This window comes from Crinia signifera, chromosome 8 (genome assembly GCF_055691185.1).
Source record: "Crinia signifera chromosome 8, ASM5569118v1, whole genome shotgun sequence".
NCBI lineage: Eukaryota > Metazoa > Chordata > Amphibia > Anura > Myobatrachidae > Crinia > Crinia signifera.
Window position 1 is genome coordinate 113,169,409 of NC_139224.1, and position 18,291 is coordinate 113,187,699.

Genomic DNA, 18,291 nt, shown 5'->3' on the forward strand with positions numbered 1-18,291 from the left:
TTACACACCACCAGTAGCTTTATGCAGTGCACCAGCAGAATTTATAGAATAATTCATTTTATTATTAGGACGGTACTGCTTGGCAGTGGCACTCAGTGGCACACGTCAGTGCACCAGCAGCATGGAATTATTTTTTACAGTCCCAAACAGCACAAGTATTATTTTTAAATAAAATTATTAGATATAGCAGCCTTTTATGTACTAGGTAGGTACACTAGGTAGGCAGTAGCACTGTCACATACCTCCCAACAGTCCCGATTTCAGCGGGACAGTCCCGATTATCAGGGCCTGTCCCGCTGTCCCACCTGCGGGCGGCAGTGTCCCGCGGTGAGGGGGCGCTGTTGGGAGTCCCCCCTGTCGGCTGCTAAGCAGCGGGGAATAAACGCTGTGCGCAGTAGGGTCCCATAGCGGCAAAATGGGGCCGCCGAAATTAGGCCACGCCCCCAAATTTCCAACGCGTCCCGCATCGGGCTCGGCAGAAGTTGGGAGGTATGCTGTCAGTGGCAACAGTGGACTGAGTAACTAAATAATACTGGCAGATTCAGTGCAGGCAGCACCAGTGGACCATATATATATAATATAATTAATTAATTAATTATTAATATATAATATAATATTACAGGCACAGCACAGCACCAGAGGTAGGCCCCAGCACAGAGGAGACAGTAGTACTACAGGTACACAGTTAGACTGTTCTCCTAAGCAGAGGAGAACAGAGTACACAGCAGCACTGAGGGAGACAGCCCCAGCGAATAAAATAATTAATTACAGCACAGCACACCAGAGGTAGACCGCACAGAGGAGACAGTAGTAGTAGACTACACAGCAGCACTGAGAGACATCACCAGCGATTGCAAAATATTGCGCTCAAGGTCAAGTTCAAGTTTAAGCCCCAGCAGCAGCACCAACACACCCTCTCCCAACCCACTACTTGACTGGAGTGAAGATGGCGGGCGCGGCAGCCGCTTTTAAAGCCTCGCGAAATCCGGCGCTGGGAGATGACATTCTGACCACGCGGACGGACCCGGGAATATCCGAGCGCTGCTTGGAACCGGGCTCGGAATTATGACGTTCGTGGGGGCTCGGATCTCTGGAATCCGAGTCTGCACATCTCTAACAGATACTACATTTGATCTTAGCCAAAAGGCTGAGAAGCAATGACATGACAAGAGAAATAGCAGACTGCATCTTGTGATTGCCGCAGATCAGAATATAACACATACAGTATGACCAACCATAGCTTGTCAAGCAGATCACAAGTTCCACATTGAAAAGTACAGTAGAGTATAATTCACAGAATGATCTGCAGGTAATTCTTAGAGTCTAAGAAGTAGTGACAGTCAGGAACGGACTATAGCAGTGATGGCTAACCTTGACACTCCAGCTGTTGTTGACACTCCAGCTGTTGTTGAACTACACATCCCAGCATGCCGTGCTACAGTTTTAGTATTTGGCCATGCTGAAACTGATGCATAGCATGCTGGGATGTGTAGTTCAACAACAGCTGGAGTGTCAAGGTTAGCCATCACTGGACTATAGCAACCCTGGCAATGTACTCTCAAGCAGGCATGCCAAAAGTAACAGAGGCCTGGCACTTGTCTTTCTGTATGCCGCCGGTCAAGCAGAATGCATGTAGCCACACTCATTTACGCATAAAATTACCAAAGCACCAGGCAACAAAGAGAGCACATAATAAATCAAACAGTCCTACAACAAAAAGGTCAGATACATACCTCCTGACTTTTGCTGCCATTAATTCCGGACCCTCCGTCCGAAAAAAGGGGGCATGGCCTTGGGTGGAAGGGAGCATGGCCACACAACTAACTCCTGTTTTCTGCTTTATGAGGGCATTCCCAGTGCTCTCCAAGCAGCTGTATAGCCCGCTGGATCACCTCCTTGCACTGTTAAGATGCACTTACAGCATAAAAGCAGCTGCCCCAGCATTGCAACATTGAGAAACTCACTTCTACAACTTATGGGACTATTCACCATTACTAAAGTGGCCATTCATTATTACTGTTCCGATAGGGCCATCCAATATTCAGCAAAATGCTTGCCTACAAAAACAAACGCAGTCTTCAAGTGGTGCTTGTTCTCTGAGTCCCGTTATATCCTATGGGATACCCTTGGAGCCGTAACACTGTCTAACCATAATTTAGTGGAATTTTTTTTTAATAATAATAAAATTATGTCAACAATTATGTGAGATATGAAACAACAGCCAAGCTACATTACTTGTAACTTTCCATATAGTCAATTTGTGAGTCTGTAGAAAGTGCTCCAAAATGACTGATACAAAGACCACCTAAAATGTACACCTCATTGGCATATCTGCAAGGTGTGTGGTCCCCTGGCTCCAGGTGGTTCTGGTTGATAGATCTACAGGGGGAAATTTACTAAAGGAAATTTGTAAAAAAAAATAGGTGTATTTGTATCCAGAAATACACTTATCTTTGACATTTACTATCCCGAAAATACGGCAATTCGTAGTCGTATTGATGTGCTATCAATACGAATACGAATTGCCGTATTTTCGGGATAGTAAATGTCAAAAATAAATGTATTTTTAAATACAAATACACCTATTTTTTACAAATTTCCTTTAGTAAATTTCCCCCATAGTGTCTAGATAGAAAGTCAATAGGTCCTCCCAAAAGGTTGACATGCAATAGTTCAACAGGGTCAAAAGGTTGACAGGCAGAAAAACACGCGTGGAATCGGTTGACCAGGTCAAAATTTTGATATGAAAAAGGTAGACACATGACATGTCCACATGAGTTTTTTCAGGATTTTTTATTTTAATCCTATTCTAAATTGTTCTTCCATCACAGTCCATATCGATATAAAGGGAGAATATAAAAAGTATGCCGAGCGTAGTGAGGCAACGAGCCCAAAGCATGGCAAGTGCAGCCTTTTGACCCTGTTGAACCTATTGCTTGTTGACCTCATGGACCAATTTCTAGTAATTTGCGCATGTGCAATAGAGTTGTCCCGAAGTATGCAGCATGGACAATATGTTCACAGGGCAGTGTACATGCACAGTAGACACTGGTATACAATGCCAGTCTACTTCACGGCTAGGTAGAGACCCCTACAATTGGTGTCAATGATGCAGGGTACGGACAGCTTACCACTGTTTTTTGACACTCTGAACAAGCAGCTAAAGCCGAGGGACCTCAGCATAAACATCCGGCCACCCGAGGGAACTGCATGGGTCAAAACCAATGACTGTTATCAGAAAGGGTGTGGAACCACCAGCTGTCACACCCCATCCCCCGTTTGTTTGTGCTTGTCCAGAAATATAAAATCTCTCCAAGCAACACAAAATGGGGGTCTTTTAAGCTTGTTACATGTGACAACATGCCACCATCCACCGAAAGAACATTTCAAAGGCCCTTTTTAAAGCAGGATCTTCCTGTTGAGCCTTTCTTAAATCAGACTGAGGTGCAACGGGCAGGGACAAGAGTTCTTCATTAATACTATTTAACTGGATCTCAGCATGTCTAGGCACAATAGTATTGACAGGTTCATCAAGATTAATATGCACGTTAGCCTGAGAAAGCATATCAACATTTACAGGCACATTACGATCACTATTGTTATGGGAAGGGATCTCTTGTCCCAACGAAACATGATGAGTAAGCCAGTCTCTGTGATTCCTTCACAATGTATATTCTTTTAAGGGTATATTTGAACCTTCTATACTAGTGATGAATAAAGTTATATATAGAGTGGTATGAACTTCAATACCCTTATTGAATAAAGTACATCAACTGTCCCACATGACATAAGTAATGATATAGTAATGGTCCATACATGCTGCCTCTGTAGATGTCACTAAATAGTGAACATGTGGCAAGTTGCTCAGTGCCAGATTTGCGGCATCTCTCTTATGGACGGATACTTACTGGCCTCTGTAAATTGTGGTGACACCATTTTACCCACAATAAATTGGTCTTCTTCAGGGGCTATTTATTGCGGCCAAAATGGTTGTTGGGCTGCCACTTGGGGTGGATTGGCCTGGCGGAAAACTGGGCCATTTCCCGGTGGGCCGGACCATTCCAGGCATAATGCGGCCGATCACCCCCTCGGCTTGGCTGTGGACAGAGTAAACCCCCATCTTCATGCTTAGCGGCCACGACCACAGCACTTTCCCAACACAAAGATGACCGCAGCCAGACTCAGCTCTTACCAAAGTCAAAATGGCCACGGGAGGGCTGGTGCACATGCACAGCCACACATAGCTACTCCCGCTGTGCTTTGGTCAGCAGAGTCCGGGTTCTGAGTTCAGGGTGCACTCTTGTGCAGGGACCTAGTGGGGTCAGAGGAACACATAGGACATCTGTGGAGCATTAAAATAAGCCTCTATATGGGGCAGGAATTCATCTCTATATTTATGTATAGATCTATGAGGGCAGGTGAGCACATACATGTAGGGGTCTATACTCCTATGTAGGGAGCTATGGGACACATAACTAAGTAGTGATTTATAGAATGCAATTCTGCATAGGGAGATATGGACATGGCACTGATGTGTGGGGCACATGGCACCAGTGTAATAATCTTTGGGTTGGGAGACAAGCATGCATGGATAGTGGTAAGATAGCCAATGATGATGTTTAATGGCATAAGCAGCAGCTGCACTTTATAGCAGCTTGGACAAGGACAGTTTTCTTTGTAGCCCCATAGGGTTTTGTACAAAATCCTTCAAATTGGTGTGGTGCCATTGGCAGCATTGTAACTCATGTTCTTTCCCTGCAATTCGATTGACTTACTGTTCCCGGACTTTACAATGTCCGGGAACAGGCAGAGTCCAGCAGCCATGCCAACACTTATTCAATCTCTGGGGCCACTGACGATAAGCCGCATTGAGAATGAGATGTGCTGTGTATAGATAGCTGGCCCGACAAGCAGGCCTGCAGCGCAGCTATTTAAAATTGTATGCTGCTCGCAAGCCATTCAAAGCTTGCGGTCTGGCAGCCAATGGCTCCTAATGGCTGCTGCACTGCGAGCTGGCGTGACATTTGAAATAATGCTGACCTGCCTTGATAGAGCTGAGCTGCACAACACTCTGGGCCAGCTGCCTGTTTGCCACTGTCACTACTCTTAAACTCCCCCGTGGCAATGAGCATTTTACTCCCCCATGGCAGTGAGCATGTTATCCCCATGGCATCGAGCATGAAGGTCCTGGCATCGAGCATTGAGCATCGAGCATTGAACAATTAACATGTAGGTAAGCGACAATAATGTGAAATGCTTTGCATAAAATGTAATGGGCCTCACCGCCACTTTGTGTGTCAAAATGTGTAATGGGAATTAAGATGTGTGGCACCAATAAGTGTATTATAAATGTTGTTATTCTTGGATATGCTCAACCCTTGCTCAGTGTAAACAGTGAGGTGTCTTCCTGGAATTCATATGTCCGACGGAGGAGATGCTGGAGGTAGGAACACCAACACCGGCATCCCAATGGTGGATATCCCAACAGGCAATGATGTAACTATAGAGGATGAAGTTATGGGCCCGGCTGCTTAGGAGGACCCAAAGGCAATCTCACTGCACTCTTTTGAATTTTATTAGTGGTACTGCCAGGTTCGGGACCAGCATTTAACTTACTGGGAGAGAGGTGGGAGGTGGAACAGTCCTTAATGAATACATGGAGATCCTACAGTAACTCTGAATTAGACCCTATATCGGTCAAAGGAAATTGATGATTATATTGCATCATTTGCCTGTCACCTAGTGCATACCCAGCATTACTCTAATTGATTTTTCTACAATCCCCAGAGTACCAGGTTGTATACATAACTATTACTAATGCTGCCGCTAAGCAGGTACCCACTAGCATGATTAAATTAAAGCTTTTGGGGCAAGTAGGTTGTGGGAGACCAAACAACCAAATCTGAACCATTGTGTTAACAGATTGATAACACAATGGTGCAGTAGCTACAGATGAATCCTGGCTCATCCTTGCTGGCGATCCGCCAGCAACATGCTGCTGGCGGATCGTGAGCAACACGGCGCCGCTATCTGACAGACGCGCGTGCGTCCCCCACGCACGCGCGTCTCAGTATCCGGGCGGCGAGGCGGACGCATTACTGTCCCCCTCCCGCTCGAGGGGGCAGGGGGGGACCCGAGGAGGCTGCGGGGGGTGCGGTCGCCTGGTGTGGGCACCGGGCGACCGAGGGCAGCACCGTCTGAAGGGGACGCGCGTGCACCTCGTGCGCGCGCGTCCCCTTCCGGCATACAGATGGTGGCGGGGCAGGGGATGGCGATGGCGACGCCATCGCCATCCCCTGCAAAGATGAATCCCGCTACATCTGTATGTGGTCCAGAGGCTATGGGGGCTGACCTCTGAGGCCTGACTCAACTGTACAAGGTCATACAGTTTTCTTCCAGGTTCCCATAAATACTCACTAAGAACTGTGAAAGGTTCCAAAAGAAGCAAAGGTACCAAAAGACTGGAGAACAGCAGAGGTAGTGCCATTATTCAAAAAAGGAAAAAGGAGGATCCCGCTAATTACAGACCTGTTAGTTTAACATCAATAGTGGGTAAACTATTTGAAGGATTTTTAAGAGATGGTATCCAGGAACATTTAGACCTTCATAGTTTACTCAGTAATAACCAGCATGGGTTCGTGAAAAATCGTTCATGCCAAACTAATCTACTTGGTTTCTATGAAGAGGTTAGCAAAAACCTTGATAATGGAAACGCTGTAGATGTGATTTTCCTAGATTAAAGCCTTCGACACAGTACCACACAAGAGGTAGATAAATGCAATGGGGGACATGGGACTAGGGGCAAATATCTGTAGATGGGTAGGGAACTGGCTGTGTAATAGAGAACAAAGAGTGGTCGTGAACAGTGCGGTATCAAATATGATACCAGTACTAAGTGGAGTGCCACAGGGTTTGGTTCTTGGGCCCATTTTATTTAAAAAAAATTTTAATGATATTGGGATGGGGCTACTCAGCAATGTTTCCCTCTTTGCGGACGAAACAAAACTGAGCAGAGTTATTAAATCATCAGAAGATGTCACCACGCTTCAAAATGATCTTGACAATCTAGATGAGTGGGCAAAAAAGTGGAAGATGAGGTTCAATGTGGACAAATGCAAGGTCATGCACTTTGGGAGACATAACCAGTGTGCTAGTTATAACCTAAGCGGGGAGTAATTCGGTACTCGAAAAGGATCTTCTGTAGGAGTCCAAATAGACAACAAACTGGGGTGTAGTGCTCAATGTAATATAGCAACAAAAAAGGCCAACAAAATTCTCGCATGTATTAAAAGGGGCATGGAAACTAGGGAGTCAAAAGTAATTATGCCTCTGTACAAATCATTGGTTAGACCGCACCTTGAATACGCAGTACAATTCTGGGCCCCACACTATAAAAAGGACATCATAGAATTAGAAAAAATCCAAAGAAGAGCAACAAAGCTTGTTAGGGGAATGGAGAATTTAAGCTACGAGTAAAGATTAAACAATTTGGAACTATTTACACTAGAGACGTTTAAGGGGGGATATGCTCAACATGTATAAATATATTAGGGGCCAATATAAGGAACTGTCAAACACCCTTTTTTCTACGAGAAAGAATCCAGGATGCGAAGGCACGAGTTTAGATTAGAAGAAAAAAGGTTTTGTTCATCTAGAAGAAAAAAATTCTTTGCAGTCAGGGCAGTCAAACTTTGGAACTCTCTTCCTGGAGAAGTGGTGTCGGCAGACACTATAAATACGTTTAAAATAAGGTTGGATAAACATTTATTGGTTAAAAACATCCATGGGTACGAATAAGTAACATAATCTGTCTTTAAAATATCAGAACATACTATACAACAAGGGATAAGCTACTATAAACATAGGTTGAACTAGATGGACGCAAGTCTTTATTCAGCCTCACCTACTATGTAACTATGTAACTGTGTTGCATAATGTGAAGTGAGGGCACCGTGTGGCAGTTGTACTTGCAGCAGTACCATGTGGCATATGGTTAGCTTGTTGTATAATGTGAACAAGGGCACAATTATGAGACATAACATGAACTACTATATTTTATAAAATTAACTATGGCACTACTAGGGCACTTAAACTAAGCAACTACTGTGTAGAGAAGTGTCTAGAAGGGGGATCAGGACTACAAAGTTTTGGCTATACCCCTGGCACTTTTCTGCTAATAAGTTGTCAAATGATGGCATAACAAATCAAGTATAATTAATGGCTGAGGGCCAGATGTATCAAGCTTCAATAGCCCTAAAGTGACTAGTTCCACTCCATCTGACTGATCCGACCAGGCTGCCGATGAAAATTTTTATTTAAAATACGAATTTGTATTTAAAAACACAAATTTGTATTTCAAATATGAATTTGTATCAGCAAAAATATGAATCCATACGCCATCGGAAAATGCGAAGCCGTCAAATACGACTGCTTTGTAAATTTCCCTCCGGAATACTAATTTGTAGATGAAATACGACGGCGATGCCAGTCGTATTCATTTGTATTAAGAATACGAATTTTCATATTTGTATTCTTATTAAATTTCCCCCTTTGTGGTTTTGAAAGACACGGACATTCAGAAACCATCTGGACCTTCCAGACAAGACTATCCTGTTGTCATTGAAGGAGAAAGAAACCAGACTGAACCTAATTATTGACAGCAGATGTTGAGCTTGTTTGAGAAACTGATCTTAACTGATTTCTTAAGGAAATGGCTGATTTATTGTTTCCTTATGAGCAGCTGTATGTTGGAATCTTTTTATTATTGGAATCGTTTAATTGCTGCCTTTAATCAATCAGATTTCTTTGATAACTAAATATGGAGAATATTTCCTGCTTTTTGGGTATAAATAAAGTCAAAGTGAGCCGCTCTTCTGACCAGGAACCTCAACCATACCCCGTGTTATTTGGCTCTTGATTTATGATCTCCAGCCGGCTGATTGAAACAAACATTCTGACTGATATCCGAAGGTAGTTGAGTTCAGACTGGTGAAGAGTTTGAACCCCATCACCGACGTGATGTATTGTGATTGCATCAGCAGTCTGACAAGGAGAGCTCTGATAGGAGCGCTGAATGTCAGAGACACCTGCAGAGGGCAGTGATTGTGGCCACTTGAGTCCTGGCAGGTCGCCTCTTGCAGTACCGGGAGGCTTGGGCACTGTCTTGCCAGGACCTCTGGGTACTCAATGTAGTTTCCCAGGGATACAAAATCAACTTGAAAGGAACACTACCAAGGAGATTTCTTCCAACGCCCTTGCCCAGGGAGGCTCGCTTGAGACAAGCCCTTTTGGGGGCAGCGAGATCTCTCATCAACAAGGGTGTGGCAGTACCTGTACCGCGGGAGTAGAGAAAGAAGGGGTTTTACTCCATACTGTTTTTGGTTCCAAAACCGGACCAGTCTTTCCGACCCATTTTAAACTTAAAAGCACTAAACCTGCATTTATGGGTGGATCACTTATATATGGAGTCTTTGAGGTCAGTCCTTCTAAGCCTGGAGCCAGGAGAATTCCTGGCATCCATAGATATTCAAGATGCCTATTTGCATGTTCCTATTTGCGGAGATCATCAATCCTTACTGAGTTTCACGATTGGCGATTTACATCTGCAGTTTCGGGCTCTGCAGTTTCGGGCACTACCCTTTGGACTGGCGACAGCTCCGAGGGTATTTACAAAGATCATGTCTGTCATGACGGCGTCTCTCAGACTTCAGGGGATTGTGATCATCCCGTATTTGGATGACCTGCTGTTCAAAGCAGAGTCAGTGGAACATTTACAAAAGAATCTGATAGTGGCAATTCAGTTTTTGCGGAGTCATGGGTGGATTCTGAACTTACCAAAGTCCAATCTTGTTCCCACTCAGAGGTTGCATTTTTTGGCAGTGATCTTAGACATTCACTTGATTTGAGTATTCCTTTCGGAATCGAAAGCCAGGGACATTCGCCTGCTGGTGCAGACCATTTTGCATTCCCACAGTCCTTCGTGTGCACATGCTCAAGGCTCCTGGGAAAGATGGTGGCAACTCTTGAGACACTGCAGTAAGCCAGATTCCACTCCAGACGGTTCCAATGGAACATTCTGGTGTGTTGATAAGGAAATCACAAAACTATGAAGACAGAGAAGGTTCTGTTGACAGCAGACACAAAAATATATTTGTTGTGGTGGACAGATGTGGAATCTCTTCAGATGGGATGCTCTCCCCAGTCGTGGGAGTGGCTGGTGGTTACCACCGATGCCAGTCTCCCAGGCTGGGGAGCAGTGGTCTTAAACTCTCGGTTGCAGAGCTTGTGGACCAAGGAGGAGACTTCATTACAGATCAATGTACTGGAACTGCAGGCAGTTTGGAAGGCCCTAGTTCAAGCGGAAGAGATATTGAAGGGTTTACCCATCTGCATTCAATCGGACAATGCCACGACTGTGGCCTACTTGAATCATCAAGGGGGTACACGCAGAAAGATGGCAATGGGAGAGATCACCAAGATATTCAAATGGGCGGAAGTCAAGGTTCCCGCCTTGTCAGCTATATTCATTCCAGGTGTTCGAAATGTGGAAGCGGACTTTCTCAGCAGGGAGAATCTTCTGAAGGGAAAATTGACCTTACACGAAGAAGTCTTCCAGGAGATAGTTTCTCGTTGGGGTATGCCAGACGTGGATTTGATGGCGTCCAGACACAATTACCAGGTACCCAGATTTTGTGCCAGGACCAGGGATCCCCTAGCGTGGGCGGTGGATGCCATGACAATTCCTTGGGGGTTCAGGTTGGCGTATGTGTTCCCTCCGTTTCCGATGCTGGCTTGAGTGCTCAAGAGAGTCAGGGAACAGAGGGCTTGTGTCATTCTGATTGCCCCAGACTGGCCAAAGAGATCCTGGTATTCGAGCATTCTGAGCTTGTTGGCACAGGCGTGGAGACTACCGCTCAGGCCAGATCTACTAAAGGCAAGGCCCGTTTCTGCACCAGGACCTTCCTCGGTTCAATTTAATGGCATGGCTCTTGAAACCTCCATTTTGAAAAAGAAGGGATTCTCAGAGGAAGTGATTTATACCATGATTAATGCGAGGAAGCCAGTTTCCGCGGCAAATTATTACATGGTGTGGAAAAGCTGCACAAATGTAGGTAGACCGGTACCTTCCAGGATAAATGCTCATACCACCAGGTCGGTTTCTACCTCTTCGGCGGTGCACCACGGGGCTTCGGCAGACCAGGTATGTAGGGCTGCCACTTGGTCCTCTGTTCACACATTCACCAAATTCTACAGATTTAATGAGTTTGCGTCGGATGATGCCTCATTTGGGCGAGCAGTACTGAGAACTGCAAGCCTGAGCGTACCCTCCCAAAGGACTGGCTCTTGAAGATCCCAGAGTTGAGCTGTGTCACCGGGATGAGTGAAAGAGAAAAAGGGATTTTTGTAAGAACTTACCATTCGAATCCCTTTCTCTGATCTCATCCCGGTGACACAGTGATCCCTCCCTTTACGCTCAGTAAGTAATACCGTTACATGTGTTGTCATGATTATTGATTATACAAAATGATGTGTGCATATTAATATGTTCAGGCGTTGTACTGAGTTAATGTATCATAGTGTGCTTTAGAAGTTGAACTGAAGATATCCGGGATGCAGAAGGGAGGAGCCTGCCTCTCAAGACTTTAGCATAGACCCCTCCTACATCCCAGAGTTGAGCTGTCTCACCGGGATGAGATCAGAGAAAGGGATTTGAACGGTAAGTTCTTACAAAAATCCCTTTTTGCCAAACAGATACAAGTTCTGTACAGGCTATTGCCAAACTGACATACTGTACGTCACAAAATATATCCAAACTGATACAGGTTCTATATAGGTTATTGCTAAATTGATACAGGTTGCTTACAGGTTATTGCCAGACTGATACAGGTTATATACAGGTTATTCCCTAGCACAGTGGTTCCCAAACTGTGTGCCTAGGCTCCCTGGGGTGCCTCAGAACACTTGCAGGGGTGCCTTGGGTTGTTGGACCAGGATCAATTCATATTATTTATGGTCAATGTACCAGGCAAAACCAATGCTTGTGGCTGCCAATCATAATATATGTGGACAAACAGGAGCAAATCCTTTCCCTCACCACATAACTGTGACATATAAACACAATGCACTTACTTTAATATTTTTTTTCTGAATTTCTCGATAAGAAGCATTTGGCCTAGGGGTGCCTTGAAACCCCTAGCAGATACAGATTGTATACAGGTTATTGCCAAGCTGATACAAGTTGTATACATGCTACTGCTAGACTCATTCATGTTATATGCAGGTCATTGACAAGCTGAAATTGTATAAAGGTAATTACTAGACTGATATAGGTTATATGCAGGTTGTTCACAAACAAGACAATGTTGCAAGCTAATCCAATTTAACACTGTGCAGTGCTCTATGTCTGTGGATGTAGATAGCACAAACAGGTTCTGCTTTATAGTTTATACAGGATTACCAAAATATAGAGTCTCTAATCAAATTAAGAATATTATAAGCCGGCTCTGCTTTAGAGCTTGTGTGAGATTGTCACAATGTAATATTCCTAATCACATTAAGGAGACCACGGGAATATTGTATCTATGGACTTGGCCACAGCACACAAAATCATTGTACATTTATATAGTTAGCAGACGGTTAAATTGTTTTTAGTATTTGTAATACCAGAATTGCAGGGATCGTGCTCTGGTCTTATCGTATCAATTAGTGTGGTGTGATCTGCCAAAACGCAGTCACTTGTACCAGAAATCAGTTTCTACTAGAAGAATGCCGCAGAGTTATAGTTATATACTGTAGAAGTCATGCAAGCATGATGTCTGTATCACAGATACTGTATGTGGTGCGGCCACGACCACTGTAATTAATTGCATGCGGCAAGCTCTAAGCAGCAAAAGAGGTCCATACGGTGTAAGTATATGCCGTTTAGGAGCTGAGGCAACAGCATGACTACGGGCACCATTATGAACCTAGACAGATGGCATATAAGTAGATCGGTACATTACAGCCCTTATAAGAGCTAAATATATTTATGCGCTGATATGGTAGGAGTATAGTTAAACGAGACACACACACGGAAGTGACCCGCACGTGTGTTCTATGTTTGCTTTGTACGGCGCTGCGGACACTTTGTGAGATTGTCAGCTTGCAGCAGGGCCCTCTAACCTCCAAGACTGTCTGTTGTTACCCAGTTTGTTTTATCACTGTCTGCTGTTGTAAAGCGCAACGGAATCTGCTGCGCTATATAAGAAACTGTAAATAAATAAATTGCTTAGAAATATTAGTACTCTATCCAAAAGTTCCTGGACAACAGCAGGCGGTATGTTCTGCCATTTCGCCTTAAGTACAGTGACCAACTGTGTCACTGAAGAAGGCCAACTTGGCCTAGAATGCACCTGTCACTCCGATTCGTTCTAGAGGTTTTCAAAGGGGTTAAGACCTGGACTCTAAACTGGCCAGACCATCCGGGTGCCTGGATTTTCAGTATAGCCAGCGGAAACAGCCATACAGCATAACACCATTGCCTCCATGATTTAGGTGAATCTAATGTACACTCTGGCATCAGACCTTCTGCTGGCAATCTCCAACCCCAAACACATCATTCTTATTTGAAAATTTGTCAGCCTCACAAGCAGGTGCCTGCTGCAGGCACACACCATTTTGCTTGCGGGGACGGGTCCAATCACATTTGTCTACATAGTGTATATTAGTGCTGTGTACCCCAGATTCCCATAGATGACCAGAATTTCTGATGTGTAATACATAACAGTTATTTTGGATGCACCTAAATAATTTTTTTGTCTTTCCGCCTTTTCAAAAGTATTAATGTGAGAAGAACGAGCTATGTATTAAGAAATTAATTTGTAATAAGAAGGAAAGTCCCCAATGATCTCATTATTATATCACCCCATAGACAGGGCAGGACTGCTCTCTCAATGATGAGGTACCTACTACAAACAGAGTGAGCCTTCCCAGAGGCTTACCAACGCCCGTGGCAGCCAGGGTTGTGAAAAATACTGAGATACCTGGAATGGCAATTTTATTATCCATCTGGTCCCAACATAAGGGACAAAAGCACCAAGATTTCTGCTAATTGAGAAAAAAAAACTATAAAACATTACAAATTTAAAGCTCATGGGATGATTCCTCATGTTTACAGCCAACAAATAGAAAAAGCAGAAGTAACATTCCCAAAAAATGCAATAACCCCAGTGGTTATAATAAGCCCTTATCAGCTGTTTGGGTAAGAAGGATATCAGCTTTAGCAATGTCTGATAGTAAATGTAAATAATGTACATCATACAGATATAGATTTGCTTCTGAATACGTACAGTAGCCATAAAATCTATGTCAATAAAAAGCAGTGGTTGGTTTTACGTGTAAAAATCTATGTTTCTAAAATAACACTTTCATTTCCTCAATAAGTGAAAATTGGTTTACTTGGAAATACTTCCTTTTTTCATGTATATGAATACATATAACTGTCATCTTTGATCACTGGCATGTCTTCTGGTGAGAAACTTTACTGAGAGTTCTTATCTGAAAATAAAATGTCTACTCCATAGCATTAGAGCACATTTAGAGTGAGTCCTTGGGGTGTACAGTATTTACTAAAATGAGAGTTTCTAATAAAGACGAGATGTTGCCAATTCCAACCAATCAGAATCTACTTATTTATTTATTTAACACCTTCTAGAAGATAATAGATAGAATTTGATTGGTTGCCCGTGGCAACATCCCATCTTCAATAGAAAAAATAACACAAGTACTGTACAGGAATTGTGATGGTGCTGGCTGTTTGATGTGTGCAACATTTTAAAATTTAACTAATTAGATCTGGACCGCAGCTTCACCTGAAAAGAGGAGCTGGCCCTCAAACAAAAACTACAGGAAGAAACAGATACAACGAAGCGCTGTTCTCAGATGAAATAAAGCATAAAAAGTAAAATTTATTCTAGTACAAAGGAAACAATTGTCACCATGTTCAACATTTTATGAGATACATTGTAAATCACTTTTAAAATAAACTTGCGGAGTCAGTTTTACATATGAGGATGTAAGACAAGGTTGCCTACTTTTAAAGGGGATGCGGTCATTTGGTCTACTGCATTATGGTCGACAGTCATTAGGTCGAATCCATTAGGTCGACATGCTAAAAGGTCGACATGACTCTAGGTCGACATGGGAAAAGGTCGACATGATTCTAGTTCGAAAGGTCATTAGTTCGACAAGGTCATTAGTTCGACATTGTCTATGTCGACATTCACAAGGTCAACATGGAGTTTTTCACTGTTTTTTTGAGCCAACATGTGCCGACAGGCGGTATTTCATGCCCTACCATCCACTAGGGCGTGGTGGGAGAATAAAATAGTGTGCCGAGCGTAGCGAGGCACCGTGCCCGACGCATCGCGAGCGCAGCGAGCGATGCGAGGGGATGCAGTGCACTTTAAACTGTGTCCATGTCGACTGTGTTGACATTCAGGTAAAAAAACAGTGAAAAACCCCATGTCGACCTTGTGAATGTCGACATAGACAATGTCGAACTAATGACCTTGTCGAACTAATGACCTGTCGAACTAATGACCTTTCGACCTAGAATCATGTCGACCTTTTCCCATGTCGACCTAGAGTCATGTCGACCTTTTAGCATGTCGACCTAATGGATTCGACCTAATGACTTTCGACCATAATGCAATAGACCAAATGATCCCAACCCCTTTAAAGTCCCCTCTGCGGGAGAAGTCATTGGTATCCGGGAAGGTTGCCCACCTTTCCGGGGGTCCTGGAGGGGGGCTCGATTTTCGGGAGCCTCCCAGCTATTCCGGGAGGGTAGGCAACCCTGATATAAAAGCAGGGCGTTTCACTGTCTATAAATAAATCCTTTAGATTGCACATAGGCTTCACTGTTTTCTCTGTCATTCCACTCACATAGGTTTAATTTTTTGGTTCTCGACTAAGTCTAATTTTAAAATCCTAATTGTAGGATTTATGTATTCTTTACCAGAAAATGAATGATGTGCCAACATTCTGTTTATGTAGGCTGGTGAGTGTACTGGGTGCAAGTAACAACAGAGTTTTATAGAGGAAGGTATTGTAGGTATAATAATTATCTGTGTTGGAGAATACTGTATGTTGCTTGGTTGCCAGATGTACTAAGCTTGAAAAGTGATAAAATGGAAAGTGATAAAACACCAGCCAATCAGCTGCTCGCTGCCATGCTACAGGCTGGGTTTGAAACAGAACAGTTAGGAGCTGATTGGCTGTTAGTTTATCAATTTCAATTGTATCACTTTTTAAAGCTTAGTACATCTGACCCAGAGAGAGATCTGTTTGGAGTTGGACAAAATACAGTTTCAATAGATTGTAAAGCCTGGAAGCAGGTTACATGTCTTTTTTACTTCATGTTCCCCATTGTAAAACACAAGATTATATGCTAATGCTATATAGTAAATGATAATAAATAAATATTTGAAGGAAAGAAAGTGAAATGAGTAGGCGCATAGTGGCGTAATGTGGGAGACAGGAACAAACTAGTGAGGTTAGGGCCAGTGTTGCCTACCTTCTGCGGATCATGTGGTTGTGAGTTCTTATCTCCTGCTGCCCTGTATTATAAATCAAGTCTCCTGAATTATGTACTGCAGCCAGTGTACTACCAAGGAAAGGAGTGACTTGCTGCAGTCATTATGGCTATCTGGGCACAGCAGACTCTAATGTTGACACTTAGCAGTCCCTTTTTAGTCCCCCTACAACAGAGAACTCAGTGTGTGTAACAGCAGTATTCTTATCTCAGTATCTGCTAATGCTTTTTAGTGTGAGAAGAGCATGAGAATGTTTTATTAGTAATAGAAATAAAGAATTGGACAGCAGATAACCACTTGGCCCATTTAGTCTTAGTGAAACACATAAAAAGGACAATAAAAAGTTTTAAGATCAGTTTTTGTTCCATGAGATGATCATATAAGTAACAATCTGTACAAAGTTAAATGTCATTTGGAATTTATTTCATAGGCATCATATTGATATAATCTATTTTATATTGAGTGAAAATAAAATAAATACAGTATCACAGCAGATAGTTGCACAATATTGCAGGCAGCAATGTTATTATCAATACTTGCTAAATTGCACAAAAGATATAGTTATTATAATCTAGAAATATCATGCAACAAGCATTTAAGAATATATAGACCCAAAGAAGGAACTAGACACGCCCTTTGGGTGAAACATGACACGCCCCCTCAATCAGGTGCTGTGTGAAATTCTACTACCAACTATAATCTCTCTGAAAAAAGTTTTCAAATGTAGGCAAGTGTGGGTTAGGGCAGTGGTTCCCAAATGTTTTTAAATCTTGGCGCCCTAGAGCAGTGGTAGCCAACCCTAGCCCTCGAGAGCTACCAACAGTTCACATTTTCCAGACAACCTAGCTGCTGCACAGCTGCACTCATTAATCACTGACACATTTTAAAAGATACACAGATGGAGCTAATTAGCTCACTTGTGATTCTGTGAGGAGACCTGCAAAACATGCACTGTTGGTAGCTCTCGAGGACTAGGGTTGGCTGCTCCAGCCCTAGAGCATAAAATTCAAGACACCCCAAGGTCAAACATTTCTCATTGAGAAATTCAGAAACAAATATTAAATTGTATTTATATATGATCCTTTGGGTCAGTCAAAACTGACCATAAATAATTTAGTTTGGTCCTGGACGAGCAACCCAAGGAACCCCTGCAAGTGTCCTGAGGCACCCTAGGGTACCACGGCACATAGGGGGTTATTTTGGTTCAATCTTTCTGACAAATTCCTTCTTAGATGGACAAACCCATGTGCACTGCAGGGGGGAAGATGTAAAATATGCAGAGAGAATTCAATTTGATTTGATTAAGAAAAAATTGTACAGATGTGTCCAAATACGCTGTTGCTGGGATGGATGAGAATCGTGGGATTTTAGGGGCATGTTTGCGCCAGCACCTGTGTACCATACCATGCTTATCTCCTTTGTAAAGGCCCATACACACTAGAAGATTATCTTTCCAATCTGGCTAGAATGAAAATCTGGAAATTTTGGGGAGCAAATAACAATTGACCATTTGCTCCTAAACATGGAAAATAGCCAAAAATGGTAATTGAGAAAAATTGGTTAAATCAATGTATGCCTATGACTGCTTGTGTCCATTTTCCAATGTTTGGGAGCAAATGGTTGATTCTAATTTGTTCCCAAAAATGTCCTGATTTTCATTCCAAACAGCCATATTGGAAAGATAGTCTTCTAGTGTGTATGGTCCTTAATTCTCTCT

General features: G+C 43.1%; 1 protein-coding gene and 1 pseudogene across 1 annotated transcript in view; both read right to left on the minus strand.

Annotated features, from left to right (window-relative positions):
• The window catches only part of TNFSF4 (TNF superfamily member 4), a 61,841-nt gene that overhangs the window by 41,381 nt on the left and 2,169 nt on the right, over nucleotides 1-18,291 (minus strand). The window lies entirely within an intron of this gene.
• Nucleotides 1,077-1,159, minus strand: LOC146029986 (U2 spliceosomal RNA; annotated as a pseudogene).